At 48.7% G+C, this 26,360-nt stretch overlaps 2 pseudogenes; one reads left to right on the top strand and one right to left on the bottom strand.

Annotated features, from left to right (window-relative positions):
* The first annotated feature begins 5,111 nt into the window (after window positions 1–5,111).
* Window positions 5,112–8,457, top strand: LOC122690385 (annotated as a pseudogene).
* Window positions 8,458–14,409: 5,952 nt separating this feature from the next.
* Window positions 14,410–26,341, bottom strand: LOC122690384 (annotated as a pseudogene).
* Window positions 26,342–26,360: the final 19 nt, after the last annotated feature.

Genomic DNA, 26,360 nt, shown 5'->3' with positions numbered 1-26,360 from the left:
ATTTGGAGAATTTTGAGCATTACTTTCCTAGTGTGTGAGATGAGTGTAACTGTGTGGTCGTTTGAACGTTCTTTGGCATGGCCTTTCTTTGGGATTGGAATGAAAACTGACCTTTTCCAGTCCTGTGGCCACTGCTGAGTTTTCCAAATTTGCTGGCATATTGAGTGCAGCACTTTCACAACATCATCTTTAAGGATTTGAAATAGCTCAGTTGGAATTCCATCAGCTCCACTAGCTTTGTTGGTAGCGATGCTTCCCAAGGCCCACTTGACTTCGCATTCCAGGATGTCTGGCTCTAGGAGAGTGATCACACTATTGTGGTTATCTAGGTCATGATGATCTTTTTTTTATAGTCCTTCTGTATATTCTTGCCACTTCTTCTTAATATCTTCTGCTTCTGTTAGGTCCATACCATTTCTGCCCTTTATTGTGCCCATCTTTGCGTGAAATATTCCCTTCATATCTCTAATTTTCTCGAAGATGTCTCTAGTCTTTTCCATTCTATTGCTTTCCTCTATTTCTTTGCATTGATCACTGAGGAAGGATTTCTTATATCTCTGTGCTAATTCTTTAGAACTCTGTATTCAAATGGGTATAGCTTTTCTTTTCTCCTTTGCCTTTAGCTTTTCTTAGATTCTCAGCTATTTGAAAGGCCTCCTCAGACAACCATTTTACCTTTTTGCATTTATTTTTCTTGGGGATGGTCTTGATCACTGCCTCCTGAACAATGTCTTGAACCTCCTTCCATAGTTCTTCAGGCACTTTGTCTATCAGATCTAATCCCTTGAATCTATTTGTCACTTCCACTGTATAATCGTAAGGGATTTCATTTAGGTCAGACTTGAATGGCCTGGTGGTTTTCCCTACTTTCTTCAACTTAAATCTGAATTTTGCAGTAAGGAGTTCATGATCTGAGCCACAGTCAGCTCTTGGTCTTCTTTTTGCTGACTCTATAGAGCTTCTCCATCTTTGGCTGCAAACAACATAATCAATCTGATTTCGGTGTTGACCAACTGGTGATGTCCATGTGTAGAGTCTTCTCTTGTGTTGTTGGAAGAGGGTGTATGCTATGACCAGTGCATTCTCTTGGCAATACTCTGTTAGGCTTTGCCCTGCTTCATTTTGTACTCCCAGGCCAAATTTTGCCTTTTACTCCAGGTATCTCTTGATTTCCTACTTTAGCATTCTAGCCTTTATGATGTAAAAGACATCTTTTTTTTGGTGTTAGTTCTAAAAGGTCTTGTAGGTCTTCATAGAACCATTTAACTTCAGCTTCTTCAGCATTACTGGTTGGGGCATAGACTTGGATTACTGTGATATTGAATGGTTTGCCTTGGAAACGTGCAGAGCTCTTTCTGTCATTTTTGAGATTGCACCCAAGTACTGCATTTCAGACTCTTTTGTTGATTATGAGGGCAACGCCATTTCTTCTAAGGGATTCTTGCCCATAGTAGTAGATATAGTGGTCATCTGAATTAAATCCACCAAATCAAGTCCATTTTAGTTCACTGATTCCTATAATGTCAATGATCACTCTTGCCGTCACCTGTTTGACCACTTCCAAATTACCTTGATTCAAGGACCTAACATTCCAAGTTCCTATGCAGTATTGTTCTTCACAGCATCAGATTTTCCTTCCATCATCAGTTACATTTTGCTTTGGCTCTGTCTCTTTATTCTTTCTGGAGCTATTTCTCCACTCTTCTCCAGTAGCATATTGGGCACCTACTGACCCGGGGAGTTCACTGTGCAGTGTCCTATCTTTTTTGCCTTTTCACACTGTTTGGTTCTGAATTGGGAACGGAGTGTGTCAACGCTGTATATTGTCATCCTGCTTATTTAAATTATGTGCAGAGTACATCATGCAAAATTCCAGGCTGGATGAAGCACAAGCTACAATCAAGATAGTCAGTAGAAATATCAACAACCTCAGATATGCAGATGACACACCCTTATGGCAGAAAGCGAAGAAGAACTGAAATGCCTCTTGATAAAAGTGAAAGAGGCAAGTGAAAAAGTTGGCTTAAAAATCAGCATTCCAAAAACTAAGATCACTGCATCCGGTCCCATCACTTCATGGCAAATACATGGGGAAACGATGGAAACAATGACAGACTTTATTTTGGGGGGCTCCAAAACCACTACAGATGGTGACTGCAGCCATGAAATCAAAAGACTCTTGCTCCTTGGAAGAAAAGCTATGAGCAACCTTGACAGCATATTTAAAAGCAGAAATATTACTTTGCTGACAAAGGACCATCTAGTCAAAGCTATGGTTTTTCCATTAGTCATGTATAGATGTGAGAGTTGGACTGTAAAGAAAGGTGAGTGCTGAAGAATTGATGCTTTTCAACTGTGTTGTTGGAGAAGACTCTTGAGAGTCCCTCGGAATATAAGGAGATCAAATCAGTCAAACCTAAAGGATATCAGTCCTGACTATTCAATGGAAGGACTGAAGCTGAAGCTGAAGCTGAAACTCCAGTATCTGACCACGTGATGCGAAGAACTGACTCATTGGAAAAGACCCTGATGCTGGGAAAGATCAAAGGTACAAGGGGATAGGCGACAGAGGATGAGATGGTTAGATGGCATCACTGACTCATTGGACATGAGTTTCAGTAAGCTCCAGGACTTGGTGATGTTCAGGGAAGCCTGGAGTGTGACAAGTCCTTGGGGTCGCAAAGAGTGGGACACGACTGAGCAACTGAACTGAACTGACCTGAAGTCAGCCAAGTGCGAAATCCCTGGCCATCTCTGTGTGGTTCCTGGAAGGAAAACCCAGGGAAAGGAAGCATGCCAAAGTGATGGGCACTGTGAACCTGTCCAACATGATGGGAGAACACAGAACACAGGGGCACATCACTCAGCTCTCCATGGGGAGAACCTCCAAACCCGCCCACCTCTTTACAGGTCGGTTCCCCTCACGAGCAAATCCAAGGACTGTATAACCTTCCAGGGTAAGTCACAGAGGTCGAAGAGGACATTGACTTGATTGGAGAGCAAATGAAAGAAAGTGACCAGGACAAAAAAAGAGGGGTGGTTACAAATTCCATTATTCTGGATAAGTAGACCTATAGTTCTGTATTTGTGCAAGTCTTTAAGGTTTTGTGTGTGTGTGTGTGTGTGTGTGTGTGTGTGTGATATCAGAACTGGCTGGGCTGGGAGATGGAAGAATGGACACCAAAAACGTGAAAGAACTTGTGTAAAGTTCTTAGACCGTGGGGCAGCAGAAGCATGGAAGCCAGGGAAATGAGCCCAAGGATCTCACCGAGCAAGCAAGCTGTAAGTGGAATCAAGCTGCTGCACCCTGGATCCCTGCCAGAAAGGAAAGGCTGGAAGAAAGCAACTGGGGGTGGTCAGTGAGGATGCACAGAGTATGAAAAACAGAACGGGGTGGATTCCCAGGCACAGACGAGGCGGGGCCTACAGCTCTTGGATGCCCAGCTACAAAGACCTTTCTGTCCCTCTCAAGTGCAGGAACATTCCCCAGTATGACCAGGCACATGAGCACACCTTGACTTTTTTGTAAGCTTTGGGAGACAGACAGGCACTGCAGCATAAGCAGCTGCTACCTGCAGAGTTTGCCAGTTTGAAACGTCATTCTTTGTATTCTTCGCAGAACCCTTGGGCATCAGGACTATGCAAAGGATGGATTAGGTTGATTCTCTCACTGCTCCCAGCCCCACAGGGCTGGGGAGACAGGATAGGCTGAGAAGTGTTCTCATCTGGAGGCTAGGTGAGAATAGAACAACTTGGAAAGGGCCTCTATATGGTAAATGGGCAGACTTCAGTTTGTCTAATACCAAAGAATCATGGCCCTTAATGCAGTGCTGTCCTTAATATCTCACTGGCTGGCATTGCAACAGGGTTCTGGGAGTTCCTTCATGCCAGCAAGAGCATGCTTTGTTTCTCCCTCCCTCCAAAGTGTGGCCAAGTCGCCTTAGTCCTGTGCGGTGTTCATGTCTATCATGCAAGGGAGGGAAGGACGCCTGTCCCCTGCTGTGGTTCAGCAGACATTGCCTGTGTTCGCCTCTCAAGTTTGAGAAAGCGTTCTTCTACTGTGTGGACTGACAAAGTCGCCTCTCCCTGGATGCAACTCACACAGGAGAGGGCTTTGGCTTCATGCCAAGGTTAAGGGTCTTTTCCAAGCTCTGTTGTCCAGAGATTGACAGAGGGCAACAACACCAGTTCGAGAGACAGAGTCAAACAGACAAAAGCCCCTTACTACACACACGGAAAGATGGGCAGGAAAACAGAAGCAGAGACAGACACAGAGAGAGCTCTGTGCCCTATGGCTCTGGTGCCCTGAGCAGTGGAGCTCAAATGTAGCAAACAGGTGGGTTTGTACCCGATCCACTATCATCCAGACAGCATCTGACTCTCTGTCCAATGGAGGGCAACTATCCAGCCACATTGACCCCCTGCCTTGCATTGGACACATTGGGAGAGCTCTCAGTGGTTAAAGGTCCTGTGGGACACGGGAATGTGCTTTTTGGATATGGGAGCAGGGAACTCGTGGTTCGGATTTCCGGAGGCGAAGTCAATGGCCGTTGGTACCCGGGAGGTGCCAGCTACAAGGCAGGGAAAGTATGTGGACAGGCATGTTCACTGGAGCAAGGGCAGCCACATGTGGGTGATGGAGCCCAGGACCCCCTGGAGCAATTCCCTCTGGGCTAGGGGCATGTCCCTGGAAGGTGCCTCCCACTACCTTCTCTGTGATTGGTCGAGATTTTGGCCCAGCAACCTGGGCGTGACTCACAGCTCCAGCAGCCTAGGGGGCCCGAGTGCCTGGGTGATTGGGGCTGGAATGCGCACCATGCCCCAGGCCATTCCCCACCATTTTCTTCAGTCTCAGAACACCCCCAGAAAGATGAAGCTATCTCCAGAGGGTGACTGCGGCCTGTGGACAGGCTGGGCATGCCACCTGCCGTGTTGTCATGTCCAGTCCCTTAACTGCTGCCCCAGCTCGGGGTCAAGGCCAGGGCCACGTGGAGAGTGAGACACAGCCAGAAGAAGGCTGGAGCTGTGGAGGACTGTGGAACTTTGTAGTTGTGATCCCGGGTTCAGGGGGCAGGGCCCCTGCGACCTGCCAGCACTGTGGGGTCACAGGGATGTTGCAGGCACCAGGGGACGTTCCAGGCAAGGAGGTTGCTCTCTTCAGGGTGGAGGCGGTGTGGAAGTCGCGGACCTGGAGGGGGCAGAATTGGTGGGGATCGTGCTGCTGCTGGTTCCAGCTGCTGGTGGTAGACATTATGTAGGAGCTGGAGGTGGTGACTGACAAGGAGAAGGATCAGATGTCCTTGTAGGTGTGTGAGGAGAAGCCAAAGGAGTAGACCCAGGAACATTCAAGGCCAGGAGCCCCGAGTGAATGGCCTGCGCTGGAGGGACTAGAGATGCTGGCAGCCCTGCAGGTGGAGATGAGCTCTGGGAATGAGAAAGACCACAGGACCTGCGCTCCTATCAGGAGGAAGAACCAACAGAGGAAGAAGGCTAGAAGAAGTGCCATCATCCAGGGCATCCCTGGCTTCTGGGCCAAAGCCGTATCCTGACCTCCACTCCATGGGTTCAGCTTCTCAGGAGGAAGACATGGAGGAGGGGCAGGAGGAAGGTTGGGGAAGAGGGCACAGGCAAGGTGAGGGGGCTGAGGGAAGAGGGGCTGGTGGAGTGGCAGTCTCCAAAGCACCTCGAGAGGAGAGCCTGGGCAGGGCCATCACAGCTGTAGGTGTCAGAGGCATGACTCTTGGTGCCTCTTTTACTCCTGCATCTGAAGAGCAGATGCACAGGAGTCTCCTGACGGGGACACTATGTCAGGAGTTACCAGTGACAGTAGGCCAGAGGAACATTCCCAGAGAGCTTTCATCGCAATTGTGGATAATCCTGGAAAGTAGTAGACAGCAGAAGTCTCACAACCTGTCCCGGTCCATCAGAGCCCCTGAAGGTTTCCCCATGAGTGCAGTGCAGAAGCACGAGGGTGTCCACCCTTGTGGAGCTGGAAGGGACTGCTGTCCTTGTATGCTATGAGTGAAAGACAACTGCAGACACATCCTTGCCACCCCTTTTGAAGACAGATAGCAGATGAGAGACCCAGGGTTTTCTTGCTAAACACACACACAGACACACAAATATACCCACACACAATGTATACACTTGCCCGCAGACACAATGTGCCACAGAGACTGCCATTCTGACATTCTAAACGGTGACATGGCACTACCCAACAAACACAGGCCAGGCAGAAATCAGGAGCAGTCAGAAACACTCTCCCTAGGCGGATGCAGATAGCCTCATATGCAGAACACCACGGGGGACTGAGACTCATGAGCATGTCTGATAGTATGGCAGGGGCTGGAGATAGCGGTGGGGTGGCTGAGCACGAAGGAGTACCCAGAGCCCTTGCAGATGCGTGTTTCAGCGTCCTTGTTCTGCCCCAGACAAGCCCTGTTGCTCGTGGCACTCCCTTGCCCGGCATGTGACATGACTGGCTCCTTGACGTAAAGCAGATTATGAACCACCCCCAGGTGTCCATCATTATCAGCAACCAAGACAAAGACTTGGTTAATGACATGATGGATTGGAAGCTCAGTGAGGGAGACTCCCATTCCAGCACTCTTGCCTGGAAAATCCCATGGATGGAGGAGTCTGGTAGGCTGCAGTCCATGGGGTCGGGAAGAGTCAGACACGACTGAGCGACTTCACTTTCACTTTTCACTTTCATGCATTGGAGAAGGAAATGGCAACCCAGTCCAGTGTTCTTCCCTGGAGAATCCCAGGGATGGTGGAGCCTGGTGGTTTGCCGTCTATGGGGTCGCACAGAGTGGGACACGACTGAAGTGATGTAGCAGCAGCAGCAGCAGCAGAGGAAGACTCAGAGGACCGGTGGGTAGGGGAGCTACATGGGGAAGGATGAGGGGGAATCATGTTATCCCTGTGCATGTGGTGTGAGCATTCGGAGAGGAGTAGCAGAAGCTGTTGATGCCTGCCTGGCAGGCAAGCTGAGGACCCTAGAAGCTTGCACCTTTTCCCTCTTCCTGGTCCTGAAATGTGCAGGAGCTGAGCCGTCCCTGGTCTCGCTGCAAGCTGATATTTTCCTTTTGGAACAACCCCTACTTGTGCAAGACAGTGATCATTAAGGAATACTACCTTGACATCGCTGGCACGACTTAGCTCCCAGTGCATTGTGAGTGGGTGGGGGAGGGAGTGCATGCTCCTCCTGCATGATCCTACCCTGTCTCCCCTGTATTCCTCCAGGATACAGGATTCCTCCAGGGTGCGTCATTCGACTCTAGTCCACTAACTCTGGGATTACGAAAGGGGAGCTCCCAGCCATGGGCTGCACAGCAGCAGCCTTAACTTCCTCAACTGATTGTCAGACCACAACTGCCCAGGATCAAACAGGATTGCTGAGGTGGAGTCTCTCTGGGCCTCTGCAGAATTGGTGATTGGTATTAGAGTTCTTGGCTGCTCATGGGAGGGTCTGGAGCATGATCAGCCCAGTGCTGGCCTTGTTCGTGTTGCCAGCAGATCATCGACAAAGACTTGTTGATCAGTCCCCTGCAGCACTACCCAGGTAGAAGGTTCTGAAACGAGAGGTAACTGGGAGAAACATGGGTTGTGAGGGGATCAGAAGCTGGGCCCTGAAGGCCCAGCCGTGTAGAGGCCAGGACACTCGTTGCCCACATGGGGAATCTCAGGCTCATGCAGGCTGGATGTGGAGCCTTGGTTCGTGTCATGCACATAGACTGGATGATTGAGGACCTCATCCTCAAGTCACTTCGTGTCCAAGTCACACACGAAGCAGCTGTGCTTACAGCATGAGAGTCCTATGTGATTCTGATAGAGGCAGGGTTAATCAAGCTCCTTCATCAGAATCTTCCTTCCCTGGGTCCTGCCATCCACAGGCCTCCTGCTGCTCGTTGAGTTTGAGGTTCCCTGGGTTCTTCACCCCCACCCCCTCTCCTGGGAAGCCCCACCAATTGCAACGGGCTTCTCTCTGGTGTCACATTGCACTTCTGTGCTGACTTTGGAGTCTTCTCTGAATTTCCACATCTGCCGCTTGGCCTCTCACCACCAACACACAGTCAAAGCTGGAAATGGCTTAAGACTGGCTGGTGATAATACTGAAGGGCTGGGGGAGGCAATGGAGAGGGACCCCAAAAGGGCAGGACATGGAGCCTACTAACATTATCTCCCACATTGCTGGAGACGGGCGTCTTCAGCTACTGAAACACCTGTGTTCCCTATTTTGTGTTTATGTCCCTGTATCTTGCACGAGTGTGTGTACACAGGCGTGCTTGTGTTGCCTGTGTTTGTGCGTGTGTCTGGCCCGCTGCAGACACAGAGGTGAAGGCGACAGAACGTGAGACGTGGAGCAACCAGAAGAGCAGGCACGAGGCATCCACAGACTTGGGGAGACTGGTCAAAGTATCTCTGCAGTGCCCATTTCCAGGACAGAAGTGAGGAAAGGATGGCCAGTGACAACTGTCCTGCAAGTACCAGCTAATCGCACAGACAGTATCTCCTGAACTTCTAGGCCATTGCACTGCAGTTGGTCTAGTCTGGTATTCTGCCCTCTCGTGGAGAAATAGAAGAATGCTTATGAATGTAATTTATAAAATCCAAATATATTCTTTACATGTTGAAAAAGATACTGTACAACTTTATTAAAAATTAATACATACTCATAACAGAAAACCTAAAGTTGGTAGAAAAATACAAGGAAAGAAAAAAATCACCGCTGATATAATTTACCATTAACTCAGAATTCTGAGTTCCTGGGACAGGGAGATAAAAAGATGAGGGTGTGCTAGTTCTTTTAGTATAAAATTATCTTTTCTGCTATTTGAATGCCAACATAGAACTTGATTCTGATAAGTGATTCTTGCTTTCTTTACTTATTTTTCAGCCTCTAATTTTATAAATACCTAGTAATTTGACCCCCTGTTTAGAGACTGTTTGCTTCAAGGTTTTATGTTGTTGTTGTTTTTGCCATTTTTGCTATGATTAAAAAATTTTGCATGACGTGGCTACAGTAAATAGTGCTACAATGAACATTGGGGTGCATGAATCTTTTTGAATTAAGGTTTTCTCCAGGAAAATGCCCGGGAGTAGGTCATATGGTGATTATATTTTTAGTTTTTTAAGGAGCTGCTATAGTGTTCATCATAGTGTTGGTACCAATTTACATGCCCACTGACAGTGCAAGAGGGTTCCCTTTTCTCCACACCCTCTCCAAATTATTGCTTGTAGAATTTTTGATGCGGGCTATTTGGGCTGGTGTGAAGTAATACCTCATTGTAGTTTTGATTTGCATTTCTCTGGTAACTAGTGATGTTGAGCATATTTTCAAGTGTTTGTTGGCCATCTGTGTGTTTTTAGAAGAATGCCTATTTAGATCTGCCCATTTATTGACTGAGTTGTTTTTCTTTTTGTCATACTGGGCTACATGTGCTGTTTGTATACTTTGGAGAATAATGCCTTGATAACTAATGAGAACTATCTTCACACAGGTAACTGTCTTCAGTACTCTGTGGTGACCTAAATCGGAAGGAAATTAGGAGAAAAAAAAAAAAAACACTTACAGTTGACTTACGTTGCTGTAAAGCAGGAAGTAACACAACATAGTAAAGCAACTTACATACTGTAGGCTCCACTTGTAGAAAGTTCTAGATCAGGCAAAACTAACCTCTTCTGAAAGAACTGAGAACAGGGGTTGCATGGGGTAAGGGCAGTGTGGGGATGGGGCCCAAGAGATTTTCAAGGATGATGGGAAAATATATTGCAGGGAAGATCGATATATGATTTATATGATATATATATACCATATGAGACATATGCCATATGAGACCATATTTATATGATATATATACCATATGAGATATACCAAATCTTGGTGAAATTGCATAAATACTTCTGCAATGTAAATGCCAAACAAGTTCTTCTTAAGTAGCTCCATGCATTTATAAATCTACTAGATACTGTCAAATTGTCCTTCAGAAAGCTGCATCACTTTATGCTTTCACAGCGATGCATGAACATTCATTTTCCAACCTCTGATCCTCAGTTTGGAGGAAATATTTGGTATCACTCAAAGCTTTCATTGAACTGTTGGCAATTTGCATTGTGAGAAATTGTATTCCATTATTGTTTTGGTTTGCATTGGAACTTCCCTGTTGGCTGAGATGGTGAAAGCATCTGCCTACAGTGCAGGAGACTCAGGTTCGATCCCTGGGTTGGGAAGATCCCCTGGAGAAGGAAATGGCAACCCACTCCAGTATTCTTGCCTGGAAAATCCCTTGGATGGAGGAGCCTGGTAGACTACAGTCCATGGGGTTGCAAAGAGTCAGACACGACTGAGTGACTTCACTTCTTTGATTACCAATTGGGTTAAAGATTTCCTCGTGCTTTTTGGTAATTTTTCTTATTTTCCTTCTAAGTAATTTGTATTTCTTTGTTTACTTCATGTTTGTCTTCTATTGGGTTTTTCATCATCTTTTCTTATTTTAATTTTTGAACTCTGCATAAATTAGCTAAATGCACACTTTGTCAGCTATCTACCAAATATTTCTCAGTTGTCATTTTATAATTCCTTGTTTATTATTCATTTACCCATGCAGAAACTTTTCTACAAAGTGCAGAATTTCCCTTTTTAGCTACTGGACAAAGATCACTCAAATTAAACAATTTAAATAACTGAGAAAAATTCCAAGGACCTAGAGAGTGTAGGTTGAAAGTTTGTGGGCAGGGGTAGCAACTCTCTTTGAGTTCACCTGTGTGCCTTTCCACATGTACTTTTCAATAAACTACCCTGAAATATATATATATATATATATATATATACATATATATACATATATATATATAATATGTATAAAGAGAAAAAAATGAAGTGGAGGCGGGTAGCTCCATGATGGGCCAAGATGAAGCCAGGACGGGTGGAGCTGCACCTGGGACTCCAAACAAAGGAGTCAGCCATAGTTTGGTCAGCCCTGTGAAGCCAGCAGGGACACGTCTCTAGAGCTGTGACTGGAGGACTCAGGGCGCCCCAGCAGTACTCAAAGCCAAGATCACCAGGAGGGGAGCACAAGCAGGACGATGATGCTGCACAGTAGGCCTGTCTCCTCTGGGCCACAGGAAAGGTGATGCTACTTTTACTATGGAAAATGTAGTCTGTGGATATTGGGAAAAGAACTTGGTCAGTGCACAGAGTGTGAAAAAGTAAGGAAAAACCATGACTACTTTCGCCACAGTGCATATTCTAGTCCATTTCTCCCCATCATGTTTCAGCTCATATTTGTAAAGCTGGAATTAGACTTCATGTGCATTTTGGTTTGCTCTGTACATTCCCAAAGATTTTATTATAAAAATTTCCAAACATTCAACAAAGTGGAAAATTTTTCTAGCTAATACACAAAGACATCCCACCTTGATTCTACTGTAACCATTTTCCGTACTTCCTTTGTCACGCATCTATCCATTTTTCCATCCCTATATCCATCCATTAATCGGTCTCACTCCTTGGTGCATTTTGTGGGAGATTGCAGACATCAGTATGTGTCTCTCTATTTCAGCAAGCCTACCATCAAGTAGTGAGCTGTATTTGTTTACAGCAGTTTTCTTTGAAATGTAAGCTTTACATACAGTGAAATATACCAATCTTTTTTTCCCCAGTCATGTTCTATTTTAGTTGAAGATTAGTTGATTTACAATGTTGTGTTACTTTCTGCTTTACAGCCAAGTGATTCAGTTATGCACATATATGTGCAATATGCATTCTGTGGGTGTGTGTGTATATATACAGATTCATTTATTTAATCCTTACACTGTGCCACGTGTGGGTTTAGTTCACTGACCAGAGATTGAACCTGCATCCCCTCAGATGGAAATATGGAGTCTTAACCACTGGACTGCCAGGAAAGTCCCATATATATTCTTTTCCATTATGATTTATCATAGGATACTGAATATAGTTCTCTTTGCTCTACAGTAGGAACTTGTCCATCCATTCCATGTACTCCAGTGTATAGCTTTTAGCCCCAGTCTCTTACTCCATCCCGCCCCCAATTCTCTCTGCTTTAGAAGCCACAAGTCTGTTCTCTATGTCCATGAGTGTGTTTCTGTTTCATACGTATGTTCGTTTGTGTCATATCTTCGATTCCACGTTTAAGTGATATTTTGTGTTTGTCTGACTCGCTTCACTTAGTATGATCATCCATCGGTCCATCCATGTTGCCTCAAATGGCCTTACTGTTGTAGCTGTACAGTTTCTTGCATCCTTTTTAAGCATACATAGAAGTATTCATCTGTGGTTATTTTGATGAATATATTATGAAAATGTGTTTAGTACGCCACTCTTGGGATAATATGTCCATTTTGAGGCTGTATTAGGGTTTTATATGAATGTATATGTCAGTCAGTTCAGTTCAGTCCTTCAGTCATGTCTGACTCTTTACGGCCCCATGGACTGTAACATGCCAGGCCTCCCTGTCCATCACCAACTCCCCGAGTCTATTCAAACTCAGATTCATCGAGTGGGAGATGCCATCCAACCATTTCATCCTCTGTCGTCCCCTTCTCCCACCTTCAAACTTTTCCAGCATTAGGAACTTTCCAGTGAGTCGGTTCTTCACATCAGGTGGCAAAAGTATTGGAGTTTCAGCTTCAACATCACTCCTTAGGAATATTCAGGTTGATTACCTTTAGGATTGACTGGTTTGATCTCCTTTCAATCCAAGCACTCTCAACAGTTTATGTGGGTATGAATAAAAATTTATTGTGCTTATGCTCCCCTCATGTGGAGAAATATAAGAATGCTTAAGAATGGAATTTATAAAATCCAGGTGTATTCTATCATATGTGTATATGGTTATGCATATATATTTACTGTGCTTATGCTGCCCAGTCTTAGACAAAAGGAAGAATGCTTATGAGTGTCATTTATAAACTGAAAATTGATTCTTTACATGTTGAAAAGGAAGGGAAGTGACTTGCTGACCTCGTAAAGCATAAGGGTGTGGCCCCCTAGAGAGGCATGCATATAGGGGTGCTCAGGGGCTCTGGAGGAGACAACTGCGAGTCTTCAAAATGGCAAACGACAGCTCCAAGTGGAGCAAGGGCAGGTGTATTCAGTGCATTCTCCCAGCCTGAAGACAGGGGTTTCCGACTGGAAACTAAAACTTGGAGAGCTACCTGAACACTGAGAAGAGAAGGTAGGATGGAAGTTTTCTGGTAGGTGGCCCAGAATTAAATGGTCTTCAAGGTGGTTTAAGACCTCAAACACAGCCTAATTATCAAGGAGTGATTTAAGGCCAGATATTAAAGACTAGATAATGGTGAAAGGTGAGAGAGAAGAGAAAGGGAAGCCTGAATATTGTGGCTGTGAACCAAGATTTGGAGGAGACACACTACCCCTGCCATGTGACACATCAGTGTAGAGTCAGAGAGATGAAGATGGCAGGTGAGTTTCACGGGCTCATAAGGGGCATTTAAAATGCCTCTTTTATCCCACCAAACCATCTTAATTTCTCCCCATCCTCCCCTAGAGGTGTCAGAATGGGCCTTTGTGATGTCAAGGCTCACCCAGGGTCATCATTGGTTGGGGAAGTGACTTGCTGACCTCATAATGTATAAGGGTGTTGCCCCCTGGGGAGGGATATATATAGGGGTGCTCAAGGGTCCCTCAAATTCCCCATCCCAAATCTCCCACACTCTCATCCCCCTCAAATTACCCCCACCCCAAATCTCCTACACTCTCATAATCTATCAAATTCCCCCACCCCAAACCTCCCACCCCATCACCAGTTGTGGAAGTCTGTATTGAGGCTCTGACCTGAGCCCAACTCATTGCCAGGCCCAAGAGGCTGACCATTCTCTCCCAGGACAGACAGGTGAGCCCCTGACTCAGCGCCTGCAGCTTCCAGCTCCTGCAGCATGAGGCAGTGAGCACACAGGGGCATTCCTGGGGTGGGGATGAAAGTGCAGAGACAGGGGCTGGAGCCACCTGCCGGGGGCCAGTCCTCTGCCTGTCGCCCCCTGTGGACATCCTTGGAAGCCGGGTGGGGAGAAGGAGATGGGTGGGAAGGAGACTCCATACAGCTCTGGGCCCTGAGACTGCACTTCCAGTAGCAAGTTGGACTGTGTACCTGCGTCAGGGGGCTGACCATGAGCAGTGTAAGGCTATGGCTTGACCGGGGATGGCCAGGCTCTTTCCTGATCAGAGCATTGAGCCAGGACAAGGCAGGGTCAACATAGGCCATTAGAGGATGGGACCCACGAGAGGGGAATGAGGGAGGCAAAAACGGTCTGAGCCAGGAACGGGAACGCATGCTTTTGAGTTTAGCTCTGCTGGGACGTGTCCCTTGACTCCTTTCCCCTGCCCGGGATCTCAGGGCCACCAGCTCTAAGTCAGGACACTTAGAGGCCGTCCAGAGGCCACAGGGTCTGTAGAGGTGAGAGCTGATGGGTGAGGGGAGGGCCCTGGGCTCCTGGCAGGGGGAGTCCTAACCGGGACACAGGCCAAGCGATGCAGGAAGTTGCCCTCGGGGCAGTGACAGCCCTCCTCGCAGCTGGCGGAGAAGTAGCCCACCAGCCCGGTGAAGTGGGCCCATGAGAAGGGGCACCCCTCACCGGGCAGGCACTCGCGGTACACACCCCCGGCCGGGCAGCCTGCCTCTGAAGTGAAGTCGCTCAGTTGTGTCCAACTCTTTGCAACCCCATGGACTATAGCTCAAGTGGAGCCCAAGGCTCTTCCGTCCATGGAATTTTCAAGGCAAGAGTACTGGAGAGGGTTGCCATTTCCTTCTCCAGGGGATCTTTCCGACTCAGGGATCGAACCTGGGTGTCCCACATTGTGTGAAGACGCTTTACTAGCTGAACCCTGAATTAGCACCCTGGCCACACCGCCCTCACAGCCTGCTCTGCCCACCTCCTCTCACCCCAGTGCCCATCCCCTCCAGTGGCCCCCGAGTCATGCAGACCACACCCTCCCTGGGCCAGACCCTAGGACACGCCTGCTCCTACAGTCTCCCCTGCCCTGCAAATCCGCCTGCTTCCTCCTCTGTTTGCCCACCACTGGCCTGGGTGAGGGGTGGCATGTGGCGGATTGGGTGGGAGAGGTCAAAAGGCAACCTGGGAGTCAGGGTTAAAGGCCAGGATGGGGATCAGGAGTGAAGTCAGAGTGCCCAGACAGGGCCTGGGCCGGTGCTCACCTCTGCAGACCTGGGTGCAGCAGGTGGGGCTCTGGCGGGCAGGCCCCGGGCAGCTGCTCCCGTCTGCCACAGGTGACACTACATTCCTCCCAGGAGCCCCGCACCCCCGGCTCGGGGCAGGCAGGTACCGCCTGGCACTGCAGGATGCCCACCACACAGGTGCTGGGGATAAAGGCGGGGCTTCAGAAGACAGGGTCCTGCCTGCTTCCCCGGGGCCCCTCCTGCCCAGCTGGCAGCCCATGCCTCCCTGGTGCTCTTGGCTCACCAGTTGTCACACAGCCCCGCCATCACCTCTCCAGCCTCCAGGCTCTCCCAGGAGCTGAGCCCAGACCCCACGGAGTGACTCTGGTTCTCAGGGATCCCTGAGGGCACAGGAGCGGGGCGGGTGCTTCAGATGGCTCAGCCAATCACCAACCCTGCTCAGGGCTCTACCCCACTGTCTCCACCCACAGTGACCAGGGTCCTGGTGGGTGGAGGACACAGAAGCCCCAATGGGCACCAGCCCTGGGACACAGGAGTTGCCCATTCCCATCCTACAGTCCCAGGCTGGCCCCTGTGGGCAGAGTGGAAGGGGCCAGGTGGGAGGGCACTGCTGTGCTTGTGGGGGGCGGGTTGGGGGAGACACTAACCCATGCCTCTGGGCTGGTACAGGCAGCAGCCCTGGGCCAGTGGGCGGGGGAGGGGGGCACACAAAGGCCATCCTGGGACAGCTGGCCTGGGGGTCACCCACAGCTGGGCTGCTGGCAGCCTGTTGAGTCTGGCTGGCATACGACCTCGGGGAGACAGGTCCTCGCAGGAGTGGAGGCAGGGCTGCCCATAGGGGAGAAGACCCTGGCTACCTGCAGTCTGCAGCAGGAGGGAAGCAGAGCGGGTAGGTTTGGGAGGGGGTCCATCCTGAGGCGGGAGGTCCCGAGAGTTGAGTGACCAGCCCTCCTGTCATGCCCACCACCTGCTAGGACCTTCACTCGCCCAGTTCCACAGGCTGAGTGCCCTAAGGGCTCTCCCTCAAAGGAAGTGGCATGCATGTGTGTATGCAGGGGCGGGGGAGGGTCAGATGCAGGGGGTCAAAGCTCAGAGGTAGCATTTCCCTAGCCTTACAAGCCATCACCACCACCCACCATCTCCACAGAAGTCCTCACCTGTGCACTGAGTGGAATTGCCCTGGCAGGGTCGACTCTGCCTGTGACCCCCAGGGCAGGGCCGGCCTCCCTCAGAGGTGGGAGGCCAGCTGCATGCTCGGCTGTGATGGGACTGCCCCAGGCATATGTCACAGGGAGACCATGGTTCCCTCAGGCTCCAAGCTTCGTCCACTGTGGCAGGAATACAAAAGCACCCCTTTGCCTTGGGAGGCCCAAGAGGTTCCAGCCCCCTGGGATTGAAGCCCCCCAGTAGGACGTCTCACCTGGGCACTCGGGGGGGGGGGCTGGCACAGGTCTCCCTCTGATGCTGGGCCCCTGCCTCCCCCGCCTGCCTGGGGCTCGGGCCCCCCCCCCCCCCATGCTGTGGCGGTGGACAGCTGCAGGCCCTGGAGCGGGTCCTCGTCTGGGCCCAGCAGGGCTGGGAGCATGCTGTCCACTCCAACCATGGGCACCAGGCGCCAGGCACTGTGGGGGTGAATGGTGAGCCCTGGGGTGCAGCCATCCCACCCCCAGTCCCAGCCCTCACTGCACCCCCAGACTGCTTCTCCTCACCTCATTCTGAGCGTGGTACATACCTGGGCAAGGCAGGTCTGTGCAGGTGAACCGGCCTCGAAGCAGGTGCTGGGTGGGGCACGCAGGCACAGAGAGAGGGCAGCTCACTCGTGCTGTGCCCTCCACATATGCCCCTCCCCATCTGCCTCCCCTTCCCCTCTCCTGCACCTCCACTGTCCTCTGAGGTCTCAGTCCCCCTCCCCACTCTTCAGCACCTCCAGACCCTGCTCCCTGACACACCCAAGGCACTCTCAGGTATCTTACAGACTTGGTCCTATGGGGAAGTGTCCACAGGTCATCTGCAGCTGAAGGAGGCCAGACAGCAGGAGGAAGCACCACATCACCACCCCCTGCCCTCTCAAAGCACACGTCCAGATCTCTGAAGTCTCCCAGACCCCCAGAGCTGGCTGGCTCAGTTTCCCCATCTGTCAGACCAGGGGTTAGGGTACCTGCCACATCTTCTCAGGACTTACGGGCGCCTAGCCTGCCTAGCCTGCATCATCTGAGACTGGGGGAGCTTGGGTGTGTGAGACACGGAGTGGACTAGCCCTGCCCTCACCCGTGGCATCCTGCCTGCACGCCCCACCCCCGGCCCTCACCAGTAGTTGCAGCCATCAGGCCTGACCAGCTGGGCGCCCAGACAGTGCTGCTTCTCAGTCAGCTCCAGGTCCAGGCAGCTACAGTGACTGGACTGCATGCAGATGGTGCCCTTGGCACTCAGCACCTGGCCTGGGGGACAGTAACAGCCGGGATGGCAGCACCAAACGCAGTGCTGGGGGACAAGGAAGGGAGGGCCTGGGTCAGTGGAAAGCGGGGGGCCCAAGGGGACTGCTGCAGGATGAAGTGGGCACCTGGGAGCCACGATAAAGTGAATAAGGAGGCTGTGGGGGCCAGAGAGGGGGAAAGTGCAATGCTCCGGTTGATAGCTGTCTTTTCTAAACAGTTTATGTCGAGTCTCCACTGGAGTTTCTCCTCCAGGGGAGTGGGGAAGGGACAGCCTGCGAGGAGCTTCCCTGAATGGAGTATCCACCAGACGTTGGGCCCCATGGAGGTTTGAATGGGGACCGAGGCAGATCTCCTAGGATGGAGGGAGCCAGGGACCGGAAAGCTGGAGGGAGCAGTGGGCGTTTGGGAAGGTGCTGGGGCTCCCTGGGAGAGGCTGGGACCACGCACCATGTCCTGGTCCTCCTGCCTCCGTGTGGAGCCTCCAGTCCTCCTTGGACAGGCCCGAGCAGGGCTTCTCAAAGCGCCGTCCCTTCACCCTAGCTGTTTGCTCCAGCATCTTTTGACACGGGACCACTTCCTCGCCACTGCGCAGGCGCCACTCGACCATGCCCCCTCGCCGGAGGCCGGCCTGGATTCCTCTCCATGGTCCTGGACTGGCCCCGTGCTCCAGAACAGGCGTGCGCCCTCGCGTGCGCACAGGGTCAAGGTCTGCACACCAACGCGCCCCACGTGGGGGGTTTCGGATGATCCACCAGGAGGACTTCCCTTTTCCTGTGTGTTCCTGCTGTTTCTATCATAAAACATGTCAACCGAGAAACATATATGTGGTAAGGATGACAAGGGCTGCCGGATGAGGCTCACTCCCGCTGCTCTCCAGGAGCCAGGCTGGCTGGGCGCTGACCCCTATCCTTCCCACCAACTGTGGACGGCCCCAGCTCAGAGGGACCACACTCTGCCATCTGGCAACGTGACCATCAGGAGCCCAGACTCATCACGAGGTCATCGTAGGAGCAAGGGCAAGGAGGACCACGGGCCCATTCGATTGTGGTGCTGTTGGTCACTGCTGGGGGGAGGGCACTGAGTGTGTAGACAGCTGTGCAGGTCACTCCCCGACCCCCCACCTCCCCGCTGGCCTCCCCAGAATGCTCCCCACAGCTTTCTCACCTCTCCTCCTTGACCCCCACGGCTGTCCCTGGCAGGTACCTGGGCACAGTAGAGCCTGGCAGGCCGCCCCCTGCATCCGAGGCCCTTTTGCAGTACTCCCCCAGACCCTGGGGTGGGGGCTGGCCACAGGCTCCGGGTCTGGCTCTGGAGACCCACCCCCTACAGCTCCGGCTACAGCTGGACCAGGGTCCCCAAGGGATCCAGCCTCCAGCTCCTGGGGAATAGAGGAAGCAGTCGTGAGGGGCTGGGCTTGGCTGGGGCAAGGCGATAGGCACGTCTGGGCTCCATGGGACTCAGGGTCACACTCCCGCAGGAGGCAAGGCTCTTCCTCTGCCTCAGGGCCTGGGCAAAGAGGGGTCACCAAGGCCAGCAGAGGCAGCGGGGCCACGCTGGATGGTGCCCCGCTGGGGGCCCAGTGCAGAAGCGGTGTCTATGGTGCTCGGCTGGGCCACAAGAGGCAGAGCACTCCCTCCATGGGGTCCAGGGTGACCATGTGGCCTGACCTGGGGTGCTCAGCAGGGAGCGGCAGAGAGGACAGCAGAGGCTGAAGGGGCCCAAAGGGCGGGGGTGGGCAGAGTGCGGTGCAGAGGACAGCCCAACCCCTCCCTGCTCCCGCCCCTCCAGAGGGCTTTCCTCCCCAGTGCTACCCCCCACCCCTGCACAGATGCACTCTGGCGGGGCTGGGGAGGGGGGTGAAGTCAGGAGACGCCCCCTTCTCACCCTCCTCACAGTGCCAGGAGGTGCAGTTAGTGACACGAGCCCAGAGACAGAAGAGCTGGTGGAGAAGCAGCAGACGGTGGGGGCACTCTTACAGGCTGAACGTGTCCCCGCAAATTCATATGTTGGAGCCCTAATGTGTGAGCATGACTGCAGAATTGTGACCTTGTTTGGGGAGGGGGGTCTTTGCAGAGATGATCAAGTTAAAATGGGGCCATTAGGGTGACCCAAACCCAGTATGACTGGTGTCCTTCTACAAAGGGGAAATCGGGACACAGGTGCAGACAGAGGGGATGTGAAGACCCAGGGAGGAGATGGTTATGTGAAGCAGGAGTGAGGGATGCCACCACAGGCCAGGGGAGGCCAGGAATTGCCCACAAACTCCCCAAGACGAGGGGGGCTGGGAAGAGCCCCAGCAGACGGAGACGGGTGGGAAGAGTGAGACTGGTGAGGAGGGGGCAGGCAAGCTGCACACGCAGGTTTGGCTCCAAAGAGGTGCACACTGTGCCTGTGGGAGGGGGCATCTCTGTGGCCCATGGAGGCCAACACCCTCCCTGCCCCCCATGCAGAGGAGAGACAGAGGGTCCTCGGGGTCATGGGGCCATTGCAGGGGGCGGCAGCCTCACCAATTCTCACATGGAAGAAGCATAAAACAGCCTGGGGGGTGGAGGCGTCCCCCGTGGGTACAGGGGCAGTCCCTGGAGCAGACCACTGCCAGTATTCCAAATTGCAAAAGACAGCTCCAAGTGGAGCAAAAGCATGTGTATTCACTGAATCCTCATAGCCTGAAGACAGGGGTTTCCAGCTGGAAACAGGAAAACTGAGGAGAGCTATGTGAACACTGAGAAAAGAGGTGGGATGGAAGTTTTCTGGTAGGTGGCCCAGAAGTAAGTGGTCTTCAAGGTGCTTTAAGACCACCTTGTACGAATAAAGCAGACACTTGAACACAGCTTAATTATCACAGAGGGATTTTAGGCAAAATATTAAAAACTAGATAATGGTGAGAGAAAACAGAATGAAAGCCTGAATACTGTGGCTTTGAAACCAGTTTCGGAGGAGACATGCTACCACTGCCATATGACACATTAGTGTTGAGTCAGAGAGATGAAGAACACAGGTGAGGTTCGTGGGCTCATAAGGGGCACTTAAAATGCCTCTTTTATCCCACCAAACCATCTTAATTTCTCCCCATCCTACCCTAGAGGTGTCAGGAAGGGGCTTTGTGATGTCAAGGCTCACCCAGGGCCACCATTGGTTTGGGAAGTGAATTGATGACCTCATAAAGCATAAGGGTGTGCCCCCTTGGCAGGGGTATATATAGGGGTGCTCAGGGGCTCTGGAGGAGACAGCAGCGAGTCTTCAAAATGGCAAAAGACAGCTACAAGTGGAGCAAAGGCACGTGTATTCACTGAATTCTCAGCCTGAAGACAGGGGTTTCAGACTGGAAACTGGAAAACTGAGCAGAGCTATGTGAACACAGAAAAGGAGGTGGGATGGAAGATGTCTTATAGGTGGCCCAGAATTAAATGGTCTTCAAGGCGCTTTAAGACCACCTTGTAGGAAAAATGTGGAATGATCCTCATTTCCACAGACACTTGAATACAGCCTAGTCATTAAGGAGGGATTTTAGGCAAGATATTAAAAACTAGATAATGATGAAAGGTGAGAGAGACAGAATGAAAGCCTGAATACTGTGGCTTTGAAGCCAGGTTTGGAGGAGGCACAATACCCATGCCATGTGACACAGCATTATGAAGTTAGAGAGATGAAGATGGCAGGTGAGTTTCATGGGCTCATAAGTGGCATTTAAAATGCCTCTTTTAGGTCTAGCTTGTCCATTGTGTTATTTAAAGTTTGTGTTTCCTTGTTAATTTTCTGTTTAGTTGATCTACCCATAGGTGTGAGTGGGGCATTAAAGTCTCCCACTATTATTGTACTATTGTTAATTTCCCCTTTCATACTTGTTAGCATTTGCCTTACACATTGTGGTGCTCCTATGTTGGGTGCTGCTGCTGCTGCTAAGTCGCTTCAGTTGTGTTCGACTCTGTGCGACCCCATAGACAGCAGCCTACCAGGCTCCTCCGTCCACGGGATTTTCCAGGCAAGAGTATTGGAGTTGGTTGCCATTGCCTTCTCCGATGTTGGGGGCATATATACTTATAATTGTTATATCTTCTTGGATTGATCCTTTGATCATTATGTATGTCCTTCTTTGTCTCTTTTCACAGCCTTTATTTTAAAGTCTCTTTTATCTGATAGGAATATTGCTACTCCTGCTTTTTTGTGGTCTCCATTTGCATGAAATACATTTTTCCAGCTAGCCCTTCACTTTCAGTCTGTATGTGTCCCTTGTTTTGATGTGTGTCTCTTGTAGACAGCATATATTGGGGTCTTTTTTTTTATTTATTCAGCCAGCCTTTGTATTTTGGTTGGGACATTCATCCCATTTACATTTAAGGTAATTATTGATAAGTATGGTCCTGTTGCCATTTACTTTGTGATTTTGGGTTCGAGTTTACACACCCTTTCTGTGTTTCCTGTCTAGAGAAGATCCTCAAAGCTATGTTGCACAAATCAACAAAGCTATAAGTTGGCTCTTTGAGAAGATAAATAAATTTGACAAACCATTAGCCAGACTCATCAAGAAACAAAGGGAGAAGAATGAAATCAACAAAATTAGAAATAGAAATTGAGAAATCACAATAGACAACACAGAAATAGAAAGGATCCGAAGAGACAACTATCAGCAACTATATGCCAATAAAATGGACAACTTGGAGAAAATGGACAAATACTTAGAAAACTATAACTTTCCAAAACTGAATCAGGAAGAAATAGAAAATAACAGACCATCACAAGCACAGAAATTGAAACTGTAATCAGAAATCTTTCAGCAAAAATAAGCCAAGAACCAGACGACTTCACAGCTGAATTCTACCAAAAATTTAGAGAGGTGCTAACACCTATCTTACTCAAACTCTTCCAGAAAATTGCAGAGGGAGGTAAACTTCCAAACTCACTCTATGAGGCCACCACCACCCTAATACCAAAACCAGACAAAGATGCCACAAAAAAAGAAAACTACAAGCCAATATTACTAACATAGGTGCAAAAATCCTTCACAAAATTCTAGCAAACAGAATCCAACAACATCTTTAAAAGATCATACATCATGACCAAGTGGACTTTACCCCAGGAATGCAAGGATTCTTTAATATCTGCAAATCAATGTAATACACCATATTAACAAATTGAAAGATAAAAACCATATGACTATCTCAATAGATGCAGAGAAAGTCTTTGACAAAATTAAACATCAATATATGATAAACTCTCCAGAAAGAAGGAACAGAAGGAACATACCTCAACATAATAAAAGCTATATATGACAAACCCAGAGCAAACAGTATCCTCAATGGTGAGAAATTGAAAGCATTTCACCTAAAGTCAGGAAGAAGACAAGGGTGCCCACTCTCACCACTACTATTCAACATAGTTTTGGAAGTTTTGGCCACAACAGAGTAGAAAAAGAAATAAAAGGAATCCATAATGGAAAAGAAGAAGTAAAACTCTCACTGTTTGCAGATGACATGATCCTCTACATAAAAAAACCCTGAAGATTCTACCAGAAAATTACTAGAGCTAATCAATGAATATAGTACAGTTGCAGGATATAAAATTAACACACAGGAATCCCTTGCATTCCTATACACTAACAATGAGAAAACAGAAAGAGAAATTTGGGAAACAATTCCATTCACCATTGCAATGAAAAGAATAAAATACTTAAGAATATATCTACCTAAAGAAACAAAAGACCTATATATAGAAAACTACAAAACACTGATGAAAGAAATCAAAGAGGACACAAACTGATGGAGAATTATACCATGTTCATGGATTGGAAGAATCAATATAGTGAAAATGAATATATTACCTGAAGGAATCTATAGATTCAATGCAATCCCTATAAAGCTACCGACAGTATTTTTCACAGAGCTAGAACAATAATTTCACAATTTGCAAGGAAATACAAAAAAACCTTGAATAGCCAAAGCAATCTTGAGAAAGAGGAATGGAACTGGAGGAATTAACCTGCCTGACTTCAGGCTCTACTACAAAGCTACAGTCATCAAGACAGTATGGTACTGGCACAAAGACAGAAATATAGATCAGTGGAACAGAATAGAAAGCTCAGAGATAAATCCATGCACCTATGGATACCTTATTTTTGACAAGGGAGGCAAGAATATACAATGGAGAAAAGACAATATCTTTAACAAGTGGTGCTGGGAAAACTGGTCAACCACTTGTAAAAGAATGAAACTAGAACACTAACACCATACACAAAAATAAACTCAAAGTGGATTAAAGATCTAAACATAAGTCCAGAAACTATAAAACTCCTAGAGGAAAACATAGGCAAAACACTCTCTGACATAAATCACAGCAGGATCCTCTATGACCCACCTCCCAGAATAATGGAAATAAAAGCAAAAATAAACAAATGGGACCTAATTAAACTTAAAAGCTTTCACACAATGAAGGAAAGTATCAACAAGGTGAAAAGACCACCTTCAGAATGGGATAAAATAATAGCAAATGAAGCAACAGACAAAGGATTAATCTCAAAAATATACAAGCAACTCCTGCAGCTCAATTCCAGAAAAATAAATCACCCAATCAAAAAATGGGCCAAAGAACTAAACTGACAGTTCTCCAAAGAAGACATACAGATGGCTAACAAACACATGAAAAGATGCTCAACATCACTCATTATCAGAGAAATGCAAATCAAAACCACAATGAAGTACCATCTCACGCTGGTCAGAATGACTGCTCTCCAAAAATCTGCAAAAAATACATGCTGGAGAGGGTGTGGAGAAAAGGGAACCCTCTTACACTGTTGTTGGGAATGCAAACTAGTACAGCCACTATGGAGAACAGTGTGGAGATTCCTGTAAATAGTGGAAATAGAACTCCCATACGACCCAGCAATCCCACTGCTGGGCATACACAACGAGCAAACCAGAATTGTATAAGACATTTGTACCGCAGTGTTCATCGCAGCACTGTTTACAGTAGCTAGGACATGCAAGCAACCTGGATGTCCACCAGAAGATGAATGGATAAGAAAGATGCAGTTCATAAGTACGATGGGATTTTACTCAGCTATTAAAAAGAACACATTTGAATCAGTTCTAATGAAACTGGAGCCTATTATACAGAGTGAAGTAATTCAGAAAGAAAAACACCACTACAGTATATTAATGCATATATATGGAATTTAGAAAGATGGTAACGATGGGTCTATATGTGAGACAGCAAAAGAGACACAGAGATAAACAACAGACATTTGGACTCTGGGGGAGAAGTCTAGGGTGGAATGATTTGTGAGAATATCTTTGAGACATGAAACTACCATATATGAAATAGATTGCCAGTCCAGGTTCGATGCATGAGAGAGGGTGCTCAGGGCCAGTGCACTGGGATGACCCAAGGGGTGGGATGGGGATGGAGGTGGGAGAGGTTTCAGGATTGTAAACACATGTACACCTGTGGCTGACTCATGTCAATGTATGGCAAAAACCACTACAACATTGTAAAGTAGTTAGCCTCCAATTAAATAAATATATTTTAAAAAAAGAAAAGCAAAAAAAATTTGCCAATTTAGATGAAATTAAGAAATTCCTTGAATGACACAAATTCCCAAAACTAGCTCAAGAAGAAAGTGAAAACCCTAAATGTCCCTAAATCAAAGACATGGAACAGAAAACTCCAGGCCCATGTGACTTAACTAGTGAATGCTGTGAAATATGTAAAGGAGAAATATCACTAAGACCATACAATTTCTTTCAGAAAGGAGAGGAGGGGAAACACTTCTCAAATCATTTTATGAGGCCAGCCTTACAAAATACCAAAACCAGATGAAGACATTGCAAGAAAAGACAACCACAGACTAATATTCTTCACTAAGTTAAGCACAAAAAATGAAATGTTAACAAATGTAACCCAGCAATACATAGAGCATTATGACCAAATGAGATCTATCCAAAGAATGAAAGATTGGTTATGCATTAAAAAATCATACACCAGTGTTATTCATCATAATAAAACACAGGAGAAAAACCATATGATCATTTCGATAGATGCTGTAAAATAATTTGACAATATTCAACAACCACTATGATAAAAACTGTCAGAAAACTAGGACTACAGACAGACTTTCTCAATCTGATCAAGGTAACCTACAAAACTCCTACAGCTAACATGATAATGGAGAACAATTTAATCCCTCCAGTGGGGGTGGGGAAGGCTACTCGCCTTGGACTTGGAGGGCTGCAGAGAGGCCTATCCAGCCAGGGGGTGGGGATCAAGTGGCCTGATTGAAGTACCTGCCCCTTCCTCGGGCAATGGACCTGGTCCAGTCACCTCCCATGGCACCAGTGGTTCCCTGGTGGATGCACACCACCTCCCAGGAAGTGGTGCTCCAGGCCCATCATCAACGCTGGCTGTACTGTGTCTGTTGACTTGAACCGCTTCCAGACCAGAAGTAGACCAGTACCCAGCAAGCCAGCAGACAGCGTCACTGCCCAGTTGAGGGCCCCCGGCACCTCCAGCCCTCTGGAGAGCTGGAAGACTTTGTTCCTGGAGAGGGAAAGCCCGTGAGAGTTGTGCCTGCAGAGGCCAGGAGACTGGGTTTGTCCTGGGTGACACTGCCCTTCCGGCAGCCTTTGAGTGCCTCTGGTCCCACCGGTGCTTATGGTGGGGCTGGGGTGAGTCCCCAGCCTGGAGTCCCTGCAGTCTGTGTGCCTGGAGCCCCAGGTGGCCCTGCCCCATTCCGTTCCCAGTGAGTTCA

This window comes from Cervus elaphus, chromosome X (assembly GCF_910594005.1).
Source record: "Cervus elaphus chromosome X, mCerEla1.1, whole genome shotgun sequence".
Lineage (NCBI taxonomy): Eukaryota > Metazoa > Chordata > Mammalia > Artiodactyla > Cervidae > Cervus > Cervus elaphus.
The sequence above is the reverse complement of the archived record's forward strand: the minus strand, read 5'-3'. Positions and strand labels throughout refer to the sequence as shown.